Source organism: Perognathus longimembris, chromosome 7 (assembly GCF_023159225.1).
Source record: "Perognathus longimembris pacificus isolate PPM17 chromosome 7, ASM2315922v1, whole genome shotgun sequence".
Lineage (NCBI taxonomy): Eukaryota > Metazoa > Chordata > Mammalia > Rodentia > Heteromyidae > Perognathus > Perognathus longimembris.
Window position 1 is genome coordinate 43,684,373 of NC_063167.1, and position 15,278 is coordinate 43,699,650.

The window sequence follows — 15,278 nt, forward strand, 5'->3', positions numbered from 1 at the left end:
GGGTTCCCAGAGTGTGGTAGACCTAGCGCCAAGGGCCTTCCCCCCACCTGGGTACCCAGGCCGATAACATCACGCTGGGCAGATCAGCGGGGATCCACAACCCTGGTTTCCTTATCCTTTCTCCAGATCTGGGAGAGAAGAAAGAAGAGTGTCAGGCCCACAACTCCCTTCACCGGGTTGGTGCAGCTCAGCCCCGGGGCCGCAGTGTCTGGAGCAGTGCCCAGCTACGTTCCCATCCCCTTTCGCAGGCCAGGCTGGAGGCCTCGGCCTGCAGGACCCCAGCTCCCCCCCTGCCTGGAGGTGGGGTGGTGGAAGAAAACGAGGTGGAAACCCAGCGTTGAAGAAGCACCCACAGCGCTGCGGAGCTGGGCTTGTGTGTGTGTGTGTTGGGGGGAGAGGGGGCGGGGAAAGCCCTGTCCTGCGGCGCCCAGGCTGGAGGCTCCTGATGGGAAATCACTCGCTCCCAGTTAATCTGAGCGCCCCGATGCCCCAGCCTGAGACCTCAAGTTTACTGCTGTAGTCCACGCGCAGACATGGCAAAAGGACCCCTGCTCAACTGACTAGGCCGGCAGGTAGGTATGAGTGCCCCTAGCCCAGACCAGTGGGAATGTTGTTGTTTTTTCCTCTCTTCCCACCTCGTCCGAGTCGCTCTAGCCTCTGAAGGTTTTGGAATGGGGTCCCGGGACTGGAGATGCAGGGCAGGTCTTACTGGTGAGGAAAGCTTGATTCTTTTTCTCCCTCCCCTGATTGCTCCTCTCCCACTCTTCTATCGGTGACTGGTAAGCAAGATTCAGTTTTCTCCAATTCAGTTTGCCTTTGTTACCGTTTTCCGCAGAGGACGCATGTCGCGTGTTTGGGTTCTCAGGAAGCTATGCAATCAACGCCGAGCAACCTCCAAAATCAAATTTTCTCTTTGCTCTCCACCTCTACTTGGGAGGCTACACCTGCACCTTGGAACTCACTACGTCCAGCACACCTTGCTAACTAAGGAACCATTGAAATGATCAATGTCTTGTCATTTCCTGATGGGTTCTTTACCATCAAACATTGCTGAGCACAGAGGAGATCCAAATCATTTGCCTAAAAAAATGACAACCTCGGACCATGGTCTGGGGGAATCTGGAAAACTGTTAATTGATCAAGATTGAGCTCAAGTGTTTGAGGGACTGTCTTGGGGGTGGGGTTCCCATTTATTTTCCTCAGTTTTCTCCTTTATACCAAATGCTTTTATAAACACCCTGTTAAATTTTTTAATGAAAGAATTTAAAAAGCATTTATTAGAGATCTAGAAAAAGCAGGCCTGTAAACTCTTTGTAATGTAATTAGATTCCCTGGCATGTTTTCTCTGCCATTGTGAAATGAGTTGAAAACTTCTCCCTGTCTGAAATACCATGAGCTAGTTCCACTTTCTCTCTTCTTCGGACCCCACTAGCATAACTTTCAATCAGCCTCTGTTTCAGTGTTCCCACTGTACTTAGGGAGTCTTTACCTGTTAATGTATCTTCTATCATAGAGCTCTTTTTCCTTAGGGGAAAAATTACGTGTTTGAGAATCATTTGCTTAGGTCTTCATATTAAAGATGGCCACATTTTGTTGGGGTTCTTTATTAATACATACAAAGAATTCTCTGTGAATTTGCTTCTTCATTAAAACTATCAGTTCCTTTTTTTTTTTTTTTTTTTTTTTTTTTTTTTTGCGGGGATGGGGAGGCAGGGAGAATTGTTCCAAGGTAATTCATAGACCTGGTGCTAAGACTCACATGGGCAGATTTTAGTTGTTTACTACTTCACTTACACTTGCATTTAGACTACACTAATGGTGTGTGTGTGTGTGTGTGTGTGTGTGTGTGTGTGTGTGTGTGTGTGTGTGTTCCCAATCAAATTAGTTTGTTGTTGTTTTGTCTTGTTTTTTGCCTGGTCCTGGGCTTGAACTCAGACTTGAATGCTGTCTCTGTACTCGAGGCTACTGTTCTACCACTTGAGCCACAGTTTCACTTCTGGCTTTTTTGGTGTTTAACTGGAGATAAGAATCTCATGAATTTTTCTGCCTGGGCTGGCTTCAAGCCATGATTCTCAGATCTCAGCCTCCTGAGTAGCTAGGCATGAGCCACTGGCACCAAGCCCAAATTAGTATTTTTTTAAATGAAATGTCATTTAATTTCCTTTTCATTATTGAATCCCTTGGCATAAGTTATCTCTTACCTAGCAGTCATCCAAGCCATTTAAAATAGAACATTAGTAGCTTAGAAGTCTTTTGTGAAATATTCATGTAGAAATTTCTATTTAATGTGGAAAAGAAAGGAAATTCCAGATTATTTGGCCATTACCTTCTAATTGGAATCAACATAATACACTCTTTTGTGTTAAGCATTCATTATTATTATTATTTGAAAATTTACATACCAGTGTGGATGGTCTTTAATTTAATCATTAGTCTTTCTAGAGCCCAGTTAAGCTTCTTTCGTTGCTCTGTTACAGATTATACCAGTAAACTATTTCTCAGATTCTACCATCTTGCAAATATAAACATTGATTACAACAGCAAGGTAAGGTACTTTGACAGCAATACTTATCCACATACATCATGCATTATTGCTTTATGATGAAGTTGCTCTTGTTGCTAGAAGAAATTGAATGTAAAAATTAATACACTACATTAAAAGATGACTAATTCCTAGCTCTAGTCTTGACATTGAACTTGGAAGTATCTGATAGACTCTGTATTTGTCTATAGAAAGACCACTATTGAAAATTGAGCCGAAAGAGAAATTATAGTGTAGTAACCATCAATTCAATTTTTTTTTTTTTTTTTTTTGGCCAGTCCTGGGTCTTGGACTCAGGGCCTGAGCACTGTCCCTGGCTTCTTTTTGCTCAAGGCTAGCACTCTGCCACTTGAGTCACAGCGCCACTTCTGGCCATTTTCTGTATATGTGGTGCTGGGGAATCGAACCCAGGGTTTCAAGTATATGAGGCAAGCACTCTTGCCACTAGGCCATATCCCCAGCCCCTCAATTCAAATTTTTAACTTTTTGATTTAACTGTTAAAAAATTTAAAGATTTTTAAAAAACATGATTTCACTTTTGTCTTGATTTAAGATAGCTGTCATTCTAAGACATCTGCCAATCAGTCCTCCAGCAGTGGAAGACTTCATTTCTCTGATATCGATTCTTTGTATTACACAGGGCTCTCTTGATCTACCACTATCCAGGAGACCCCAAGAATAACTTGAAGAAGCCCCATGGGAAATTGAGAAAAACTTCATTCCGCTTTGGGAAGCCTTATTCTAGAATAATTTATTTAATATACAAACAATGAATTGCATTCTTTTCTCTGCTGCTTTAAAGTGTTCTTACATTGAGATAAAGTTTGAGAAATCATTTTATTATTTATAAGAGCCAAACACCTTGTGACAGATAGCTACACTGTATTTTTCAAATTATTTTCCTTGTCAAAGAGGGTATATTATCTGAGGCATAATGATATTCTTGGAAAATTATTGTCTTTGGATTTGAACACCCTACGGTTCTTCATTTCCTTAGCATATATTTGTGTGTGTGTGTGTGTGTGTGTATGTGTGTGTGTGTGTCTATGTGCATCACGAGTGCACATGCATGCACATGCTGGCCCTGGAGCTTGAACTCAGAGCCTGGGCAATGTCCCTTGTGCTCAAGGCTAGTGGTCTACCACATGAGCTACAGCTCTGCTTCTAGCTTTTTGGTGGTTGATTGCAGATAAGAGTCTCATGGTCTTTTCTGCCCTGGTCAAATTTGAACCACAATCATCAGATCTCAGTCTCCTGATTATAGGAATGAATCACTGTTGCCTGCAAGTATGTACTGTTGAACAGTTATTTAGCTTTTCCTGAATCTGGGCTTTCATATCTGTACAGTGGGGATCAAAATATCAAGATTTATTATGATATATTTGGTGGGCCCCACATGCTGACTTATTACTGTACAATTTTTGCTGATTGTATAATGGTCATATTTTCATAAGGCTACCTGTGTTTTTCCTCTGATATCATATGTCCAATAGTTGTCACCTTTGACATTTAAAAATAAAGTTGCTGAGACCATTATCTCGTCTATCTGTTCCAGTTAAGTTTCATTTTTGTGTTCTTACAACTTAACAAATGTGAAACAATTTACTCAGTAGTACTGCCTGGTAAATCACTTTTTCACTTTCAGGATATTTTTCAGTCTTGTGGATGAGAGGTCCTGACAATAGTCATTAAAGATATGGTAGCACTTTCACAAGAACAAGGACATATGCCTACATTCTTTGCTGAGCTTTGGTCTGAGTACACTAATTTTAACATTTTCCCAGATCTGCACTAAAACATCACTAGAGGAAGACAGTCTCTGCCTTGCCTGGGTCTGACCAGGCAAATACCTGATTCTGAGCTTGTAAAGTCAACCTCAGTCATTCTATCTAACCAATGCAAAAGTATGTTGTATTGTTAAAAAGAAGATGAGATAGAAGCTGATTTGGATTTGCAGGCTGGCTGGTGTCTTTATTAAGTCAATTGAAACTCCAAGCTACTGGTTATAATAATCTGGTGGAAACATATTCTGTAATTGTTTAGTTCATCAAATTAAACCAAATATTTTAAAAGATAGAGAGAAAGCCAGGCATTAGTGGCTCACACCTGTAATCCTATCTACTCAGGAGACAGATATGAGGATCTGTTCAAAGCCAGCCTGGGCAGAAAAGTCTGTGAGACTCTCATCTCCAATTAACTAAAAAAAAGCTGGAAATGGGGCTGGGAATATGGCCTAGTAGCAAGAGTGCTTGCCTCGTATACATGAAGCCCTAGGTTCAATTCCTCAGCACTACATATATAGAAAAGGCCAGAAGTGGTGCTGTGGCTCAGGTGGTAGAGTGCTGGCCTTAAGCAAAAAGAAGCCAGGGACAGTGCTCAGGCCCTGAGTTCAAGCACCCAGACTGGCAAAAAAAAAAAAAAAAAAAAAAGCTGAAAATGGTGCCATGGCAGAAAGTGGTAGAGCACTAGCCTTGAGCACAATAGCTCAGGGACAGCAGGCAGGCCTTGAGTTCCAGAGTTCAAGTCCCAGGACCAGCACTGGGGGGGGGGGGTGAGGAGGGCGGCGGATGGACATTTAAGTGTGAAGCTGTTCTGGATTCCATGATGGACATGGATATCAAATGGACAAGTAAATAAAGAGTATTGCCAGGCTGCTGTTCCATACTTAGTCTCAGTTCCCATTATGACTTTACTGCATACAAATCTTCCTTCCAAAGGTAGTGACTTCATGTTGATATGCACTGCCTTTAGTTTCTAAATACAAGTCAGTTATTACATGTAGAACTCAACCAGAGAAAGAGCTAATAGGCCAAGGGAGAAGTGATATGTTAGTTTAATGCAAGGACAAATCTAAGGGATTCTATGGCTAACTTATTTTTTTTTATTTTAACTGTCCAAGTCATCCAATTTTTAATTTTGTGCCCTAAACCCTTCCTTTTGCCTTAATATTTTTTTTTGTCGAGCCCCTGCCTCACGAGACTTCTTCCAGGCTTCATTCGAGGACTGGCATCTACCACCAAGGGACCTGCTGCTCGCCTTCTCCAGGAGGGGCCGCATTTCTGCCTTTTACCCCTAATGACGACACCCCTTGCCAGCAGGAAGCAGCCAGAGAGAGTCTTTGTCCTTTTTCATAACTACTAAAAGGCTGGAATCTCTATGGCTAACTTATTGGGGAAGTTTTTTTTGTTTTTTGTTTTTTTTACCATATGTTTTACTTTAGACTACAACAATGTAGAGATGCCACCTTTACATCTTTTCTGTCAGTGGTATTCTGGGAATTAAATGAAACAATATATGTTTTAAGGGCTTGACAGGGTTCTGGACACTGTGAAGTATAAAATCTTTCTATTCTCTGAGGAAGATTTGACTAGTAATCCATTTAAGTTTTGTTTTTTCTTTTGTTGGTTGTGGGGCTTGAACCAAATATTTGAAAAGATAGAAAGCCAGGCATTAGTGGTTCACACCTGTAATCCTATCTACTCAGGAGACAGATCTGAGAATCTGTTCAAAGCCTGCCTAGGTAGAAAAGCCTATGAGACTCTCATCTCCAATTAACTAAAAAAACTGGAAATGGGGCTGGGAATATGGCCTAGTGGCAAGAGTGCTTGCCTCGTATACATGAAGCCCAAGGTTCAATTCCTCAACACCACATATAGAACAAAGGCCAGAAATGGCGCTGTGGTTCAAGTGGAGCCTTAAGCAAAAAGAAGCCAGGGACAGTGCTCAGGCCCTGAGTTCAAGCCCCCGGACTGGCAAAAAAAAAAAAAAAAAGCTGAAAATGGTGCTGTGGCACAAAGTGGTAGAGCACTAGCCTTGAGCACAATAGCTCAGGGATAGCATGCAGGCCTTGAGTTCAAGTCCCAGGACCAGCACAAGCAGGGGGGTGGGCACATTTAAGTGTGAAGCTGTCTCCTCCAGAAAGTATGGTCAGTAGTTTAAGGAAGAAGTGCCCTGAGGAAGATGAGACATTTGTACCACCATCCTGCACCCAAGAAACCTAGCAAGGCAAGACTTGTGGCTATGAACATGGGGACCATTCTCAACATTCAGACACAATGTCTTCTCCAAGAACCCTGCCCTTCCAATGCTTGCTAATTTAAAAAAGGAGATTGTATGGTGTGTGGAAAGTGACAATATGTGTTTCAGGAAACAACCAATACATCTGTACTTTCCCAAGACTTTACACCCTAGAAATCTGCATTTCTCCACCAAGGAGGGTCAGGCTGCCAGTGTTGGGCCAAGTAGCAAGACCACCACCAAGAAGACCACCGAGACTCAGACATTTCCAAAATGCAAAAGCAAGGCAAGGCTTTATTTAAGCGAGCTGCAACTCGGGCCTCGTCCTACCCACCGACACAGCGGAGGTTAGGAGGAAGCCCCGAGCTGTGATTACACAGGGCTTATAAAGGCAAAGAACAAGGTTACAACAATCAGGTGTGCAAGCAAGATTAGGACACAGGTACAAATCTGATTGGCTCAGGGTTTAATTCTAAAATGGGGTTCACATGTCTGGCACTTCACCAGGAGACAGATCACACAGTAAGGCACTAACCTAGTTCTGGGCAGAGGGAGGAGAAAACAGTTCATGTGCCATGCAAGTCTGGGAGGCCAGGAGATGGCAGGGCTCTCCTCAGAGCACCTGGCCAACAGCCTAGACACCTGTCTGGTGAGCACAAAGGCATCAGGGCTCCTCAGCCTGGTGCACACAAGGACACTATGCTCCTCAGTCTGATACATATAAGGGCATCAGGCCCCTCTGCTGTCAGGCTCTTCCTCTGGAGGAGTCTCCTTCCACTCTTCTGCTGGCCGGCCCTCCATCCGCTCTTGATTGCTAGCTGTCACACTTCACAGAAACAATGAGGAAAAGCAGGAGAGTGACTGAGTAGCAGCCAGAGGAAGAAGTAGTAGCTCAGATGGCAGCTGCTGATGTTACTGAAGTCCTTGTGGTTTCTCATCTACCCAATGGGTTTGACAAACACCAGAGCCAACAGACTGGGGCCCACAAAGGAGCCTACACCAAAGAAGAGGCCATAAATCTACAAATAAACCTAATAGATAGTAAAAGACAAAAAATTACACTTGGACATGATTAATTAAGCAGGACTCTATAAACATCCACACAGTGAGACCAAAGGAGGATATTCTTAGAAAAGAATCACAGGGGCCCAATAGTTATATGAATATGGTCATATAAAATGATGCTTCTCAAAATGAACTCCAAGAAATGGACACAAGGTTTTTTTTGTTTTTTGTTTTTTTTTTGAACTGTTTGTAGTTCTTCCCACCCCCCTCCCTTTGATTTATTCCCTTTTGGCACTGTAGTTTGTTTCTGTACCCTTTGTCTTATATGTAAGTTTATATGATTTGGGGAGAGGAAGGGGAAGCACAAACAGTGGGACACGTGGTGAACCAATTCAACAGTGATACTAGACACTATGTTGGAAATGAACTATACAGCTTGGGAGGGGGAGCCAAGGGGCCAGGAGGGGAAAAACTGGGAGAAAATGAGGGAGGGAGTGGCATCGTTCAAAAGGAAATGCACTCATTATCAGTCTCATGTAATTGTAACCCTTCTTTACCTCACCTTTACAATAAAAAATTAAAAAGGAAAAAAAAAAAAAAAAGAAGAGGCCTATGATGGCACTCTGTACGGACTTGGAGGCACTGACTCTGTGAACTCCAGTCCTGTTATACTGGCAAATACCTCGTTGATGCTGGTCAGTAGGCACTGGGGAACCTGCCACCAGATGGGCCATGTAGTAAACCATGTGGCCTGTAGTTTGATTGGTTTTCTCTTTAAGGAGGTCCAGGCTTTGACTCTCCAGGATTCCTGCAGCAAAGGTGGAGGACAACATGAAGAATATGCTCACAGCAATCTTCTTGAGGGAGGATGGCAGCAGGCTATTTCTTGTCAGCACAGGGCCCACAAGCTTGTCCTTGAGTGGGCTGAGCAGCAGGATGAGCAGAGCATCAAACATGGTAAGCCAGCCAGGCTGCCTGGAATGGGGGAGTGGTGATGGTACTATTTGAGATTTCTGGAATCTTCACATGAAGACTTTGCAAAAGTATGTGGTCTGGGGAGGGAGGGGGGCATGAGGGACAAGGCAACAAACAGTACAAGAAATGTATCCAATGCCCAATGTATGATACTGTAACCTTTCTGTACGTCAGTTTGATAATAAAAATTTGAGAAAAAAAAAAAGTATGTGGTCTGCATTTGGAGGTACATACACTGTCCAGGAAGGAATCAAAGCCAAAAACACAGGCATGATCTTGACCAGGGCTTTCATGTGTTCCACTTTGTCCTCTGCGAACTGCCTTCCGATCCACATTACATGCGATGTGCTGCTTTTGTTGGGTGTTGGGGAGGATATTTTTGAGGGCACAACTGAGGAAGCGTGGTCAACTGCCTGGATGCCCCACACAGTGCCTTTGAGAGCAGCAGGTGTAGGCACTGCAACTGGGGGGCTTGGTAATAAAGATGCTCTGGCCACAGGAGAACCACGAAAGCTATGGCCACGCAGACCATGGGGATCAGATAACCAGAGAAAAACCTTGCATTTGCCTGGACATAAGGAATGCCTCCTAATGAAAGGATCGCTCCCAAGTTAATGCTCCAATAAAACCAATTCAAAAATCCCCTCCTGGCTTCTGGACCTTGATTTTTGACCTTTTCAGGTCTGCTCTGCATCTCCTGCATCTGTGCTATGGAGGAGACCTGTGCACTCTGAAGCCCCGGGCACTTCCTCCTTCTGCCCTGCCTTGACTCCCTTGAGCCCCACCCTGGCCCCTGGGACTCACCCTTCACCAAGCCAGGGTGGCCATGACTCCAGACGCCATCACGAACCATGCATTCCAATGGCTGCCAGTCCCTCTCTTTCTGGACACCATCACTTCGTGTTTCTTGTCTCTGCTAAGTTGTACACCCATTCCTGCCAGGCATTCAAAGATTCTCATCCACAGTTTCAGCTCCCTCACACCCCGGGTTTACAAGTGGCCATTACTGCCAATCCTTGAGCACCTACTCTATATGTCTTGGAAGCAGAGCTTCAGCCTTCAGATCTACACTTCTGCCATTCTGGACTTGCTACTTCCCCAGGGAAGGAGGCTCACTGTCAAGCCATCTTTGTAGTCAGCATGAGTCCTTAAGCCCTGTTAGTCATAGGCAGATCCATAGATCTGAGTCTTGAGTGTGGAGAGTTGTCTTAAGATTCTGTTTATTCTAATGAGTTGCTCTTGCAAATAGTTCTGACTTCAAACAGTATAAATACAATAATTGCAGAGTTGAGGGATGTGATTTCACGGTAGCATGCTTACCAGAGATCTAGGGTTTGATCATCATAAATAAAATGAGCACAGTAGATGGCCTTTAGTGTACACTGTTACTCATTTCTATCAGCATCTTTTCCCTATTGGTAATATGCTTAGTACTTTAAATGGATTGTTTTAAATAAAATACTGCTTTGTCAGGGGGCCAGTCATTGGGCTTGAACTTGGAGCCTGGGCACTGACCCTGAGCTCTTCTGCTCAAGGCTAGCTCTCTACTACTTTGAGCCATAGCTCCACTTCTGGTTTTGTGGTAGTTAATTGGAGGTAAAAGTCTCGTAGACTTTCCTCCCTTGCCTTGGAACCTCGATCCTCATATCTCAGCTTCCTGAGTAGGCAGGATTACAGGCATGAGCCAGCAGTGCCCAGCTATCTTATTGTTTGTTTGTTTTTTATCCTCAATGACCTTCTAGAGTTACCCCAGTTTTAAATATTAGATATCTGTTCTTGGAAGTCTCCATGTTACCTGTGTATGTAGTTTTCTTTTTCGGTTCTTACAGAGATGAACTAAAGTGCTGGTTGAGGAAACCCTTGTTTTGTTGGGAGGAACTTGTTTTCATAGAGAACTTTCATTAGAGGAACATTTCAGATTTTCCCTTGTTCCTGGTGGGCTCTAACTGCTCAGTAATTTACCTGATCAGTAAATTTTGAAGTAGGAACAAGATGTTTCTTGAGCTCAGAGAGGATACATGATGGTTTTCAGTCTGCCAATCTTGACAGAACATGCTCTTACTTTTTTTTTTTTTTTCTTTTTTTGGTAGGTCCTGGAGCTTGAACTAAGGATCTCAGAACTGTCTCTGAGCTTTTCTGCTCATAGCTCTACCACTTGAGCCACAGCTCCATTTCAGGCTTTGTGGTGATTAATTGGAGATTAGAGTCTCACAGACTTTCCTGACCTAGCTGGATTCCAACCATGATCATCAGATCTCAGCCTACTAAGGAGCTAGAATTACAGGCATGAGCCACCAATGCCTGGCCTCATGTTCTTGCTTTTTTGTTGTTGTTAGTCTTGGGGCTTGAACTCAGGGCCTGAGCACTGTCCCTGGCTTCTTTTTGCTCAAGGCTAGCACTCTATCACTTGAGCCACACAGCCACTTCTGGCTTGTTTGTTTGTTTATGTGGTGCTGAGGAGTCCAACCCAGGCCTTCATGTATATTAGGCAAGCACTCTAGAACTAGGCCATATTCCCAGACCCTGCTCTTACTTTTGAGTAAGGTCTGCACCTGTTTAGTGCTGCCTGTGACTGGGTAGACCAGTGGCTACTTAAGTCCTCTTGGTTGTCTATCCTTCATTTTGGCTTTCACTAGAAATAAAGCCAATGCTTTTTATCCTTGACAGCTAGTGTTGTGGTTCCTAGTTTCTAGGCATCAAAACTGAGAAATAGGGCTAGGAATATGGCCTAGTGGCAAGAGTGCTTGCCTCGTATACATGAGGCCCTGGGTTCAATTCCCCAGCACCACATATACAGAAAATGGCCAGAAGTGGCGCTGTGGCTCAAGTGGTAGAGTGCTATCCTTGAGCAAAAAGAAGCCAGGGACAGTGCTCAGGCCCTGAGTCCAAGACCCAGGACTGGCACCAAAAAAAAAAAAAAAAAAACAAAGACAAAAAAAAAAACCTGAGAAATAAATTTCTATGATTAGTGACTTATCTAGCCTATGGTATTTGAATGTAGCGCTGCAAACTACTAATATAAGACACATTTATTAAAGTTTTGATTCAATTATTATTAGTATATAGGCCTTCTTTGTGCTAACCATAGTTTAGTGCCCCCCTCCTTTTTTTTTTTTAGTGCCAATACTGGGGCTTGAACTCAGGAGCTGGGTGCTGACTCAGCATTTTTGCTTAAGGAGGGCACTTTGCCACTTGAGCTGCAGCTGCTCTTTCAGCTTTTTGGTAATTAAAAAGAAGAAGAGAAGAATCTCACAGGCTTTCCTGTCCAGGCTGGTTTTGTATTGTGATCCTCAGATCTCAGCCTCCTGAGTAGCTAGTATTATGAACATGAGCCACCAGCACAGAGCTATAATGTAGTCTTTTTCCTCTCTTTTTCTCCACTTGCCAGTTTGCAGTAATGGGATTCATAATGACACTCCTTATGGACTCTAGGTAGTATACTGTGATTACTCCTATACAGAGACCCCTGGTGCCTTGCCTCACCTATGTATTGTGGTTGTTAAATATATGCTATCATATGAAGGGGGAGGCTGGATGAAGAAAGTCACTGAGTTGCTCTTAAGGTGCAAATATGCTGTAATAATATTTAGGGACATATAATTTACTGTGAAAATTTGTGGACACAGAAAATAAAGAATTTTATATCAAAGACCTGTATACACACCAATCTGCAATCAATATTTGAATATTCTTACTTAATCACATAATTGATCACCCAGCCATCATTTCATCCACCTATTACAACATCCTAGTATCTTCCTTTTCTGAAGTATTACAGAGAGAGTGCTGCAGTAATATTCCCAAAAGCTAACATGTGGGCGGGGAAGGGGGAGTGATCAAGCCCTGAGCTTCTCATATGCTGAGCATATGGTCTATCAATGAGCTACTTCTGTAGCTAAGCTTTGCTTCTTTTCTTGGAATTTCCTATGATCTCTCCATTCCTCTTAGAAGGCCGGAGCAGAATGACAAGAATGGACAGGACCATCAGTATCACCACCTTGGCTCTACTACCTACTCCCCATGCTACCTAGTTAACCTTATCGTGATCTCTTGTCCTTGTCTGTAACAAGCAGAGAGCCTAGTTGGGGGGATAAATGAAGTAGTTCCTATAAAAGACTGGCAGCATGTATTCAGTACCAACTTGCATGACATTTTATATTAATTTATTTGATTATCACTCAAACTCATGAAGTAGTGCCAGTATTATAAAAATACAACCAATTTTATATCAGTTGCAAGTGAGGAAGTGGTATCTACCTAACAGTTGTGAGGATGAAAATAGTTAATATGTGGAATGTGCTTGTAATAGTAATGTGCTTGTAACTGGTGCATAGTAGGCACTCAAGAACTTTTAGATGATATGCAAGTTCGTTTGCCTTATTAATGAAACTCTGTGTGTTTGTGTGTGTGTGTGTGTGTGTGTGTGTGTGTGTGTGTGTTGGTGCTGGGGTTTGAACTCAAGGCCTCATACTGCTCACTTGACTTTTTCACTCATGGCTAATGCATTTCCACTTGAATCATGGCTCTACTTCTGGCTTGCTGGTTAACTGGAGATAAGAGTCTCATGGACTTTTCTGTCTAGGCTGACTTTGAATCTCAGTCTTCAGATTTTAGCCTTCTGAATAGCTAGGATTGCAGGCATGAGCCACCAGTGCCCATCTCCTTACTGATGAAACTTAATTTACTTTCTTTTTCATTCTCTCCTCCCCTCCCTTCCTCTCCCTTCCTCCCTCCCTCCCGCCTCCTTCCTTTCCTTCCCTCCTTCCTCCCTCCCTTCCTTCCTTTACCCCCCCTCTCTCTTTTTCTTTCTCTTTCTCTCTCTCTCTCTCTCTCTTTTTTTTTTTGCCATTGCTATTAGGGCTTGAACTCAGGGATCTCTCATTGTCTTGCTTATAGCTAATGCTCTACCACTTGAGGCACTCCACCAGTATAGATTTTTCTACTTATTTTGGAGATGAGTCCAGTGGACTTTTCTGCTTAAGCTTGCCTTGAATCACAGTCTTCCATGTCTTAGGCTCTTAGGTGGTTAGGATTATGAACTACTAGCATCCATATTATAATATACTACTTTCATTATGAAGCTTTAACTAAGAGTTGGCAAGGTAGGGGAGGTTTTCTAAGTTGACACAGTTGTTCTCTTAATATTTAATAGACATGGGCTGGGGATATGACCTAGTGTCAAGAGTGCTTGCCTCATATACATGAAGCCCTGGGTTCAATTCCCCAGCACCACATATACAGAAAATGGTCAGAAGTGGCGCTGTGGCTCAAGTGGCAGAGTGTTAGCCTTGAGCAAAAAGAAGCCAGGGACAGTGCTCAGGCCCAGAGTCCAAGGCCCAGGACTGGCAAAAAAAAAAAATTAAATTAAATTAAAAAAAATATACACACACACACACACACACACACACACATATAATAGACTATGCTATGGACTGAATTATGCCCCCTACTCCTACCACTAATTCATATGTTGAAGCTCTAGTTCCCAATGTATTGGAGATACATTTTTAATTGTTTTTGTTTTTTAAGAAAGCTTCTCTATGTAGCCCAAACTGGCCTTAAACTCATGATTTTCTTGCCTTAACCTCTCAAGCGCTGGGATTATAAGCAGAGAGAGTGAGTCTCACCAAGATCCAATCCTGCTGAATCTTGATCTGGGACTTTATCATCTACCATTACAAAAAAATTCTGATGCTTAAGCTATGCAATCTCTAGTATTTGTTATAGTTTAGCAGACAAGAACAGATTGCTAATTAATAAGAAATAGACTTGTTAATTAAGACTTGAAACCTCTTCAAGTTGCATTTCTGTGCCAGTGAATGGGCACATGAAACAAGTGGTTTCCTTATCACCTGCCCTACTCAAGGGCATCCTGCCCTTGAGGATGGGACATAATGATGGAGAAAAGAAACCTGACTTTTTGGCCCAGTCTTGTCCCTTTTCACCTAGGTCATTTGGGGCAAGTCTTCTAACTAGCACATGCCTAAGAGGCATCTGAGATGAATACATTTATCCTTGTATAATATGGTTGAGTTACATTTTTGAATCAGTAATGAGACAGGAAGAAGGAGCAATTGTACAAAAAAAAAACCCCAGGAATGTAGACGACGAAGTGATTGGAGTCAGAACCAAATGTTCTGAGAATAAGTCTCTGCATCTATTCAGAAATGCTGGGTAGGGTATTGGACTTTTCCACCAGAGGTGAAATGGGAACTGCAATCAACCTCAGAAGGCCTTCAGAACAAGGAGACTTGGTGGCCTTCTGGATTAGGAAGAAATCTAAAGATCTCTAGCTCTAAAGATTGAGCATTCTTATTTGTGAGGAGGCTGAGGCAAGAGAATTGGGTAACCAGGACTACATACTGAGATCCTATCTCAAAAAACAAAACAGTCGGGGCTGGGGATATGGCCTAGTGGCAAGAGTGCCTGCCTCATATACATGAGGTCCTGGGTTCAATTCCCCAGCACCACATATACAGAAAATGTCCAGAAGTGGCGCTGTGGCTCAAGTGGCAGAGTGCTAGCCTTGAGCAAAAACAAGCCAGGGACAGTGCTCAGGCCCAGAGTCCAAGCCCCAGGACTGGCCAAAAACAAACAAACAAAAAAAACAGTCTGAGTACATTATGATACAAACCTGATCTTTTTTCATTACGTAGCCTGGGCTATTTAGTGAGCCCCAGTCTGGGCTGGGCTACAGTATAGAGAAATACTGTCTCCAAAACAAAAAAGTTGCTGGTGG

At 43.0% G+C, this 15,278-nt stretch overlaps 1 pseudogene; it reads right to left on the bottom strand.

Annotated features, from left to right (window-relative positions):
* Nucleotides 1-7,373: 7,373 nt before the first annotated feature.
* On the bottom strand, nt 7,374-10,033 carry LOC125355694 (annotated as a pseudogene).
* Nucleotides 10,034-15,278: the final 5,245 nt, after the last annotated feature.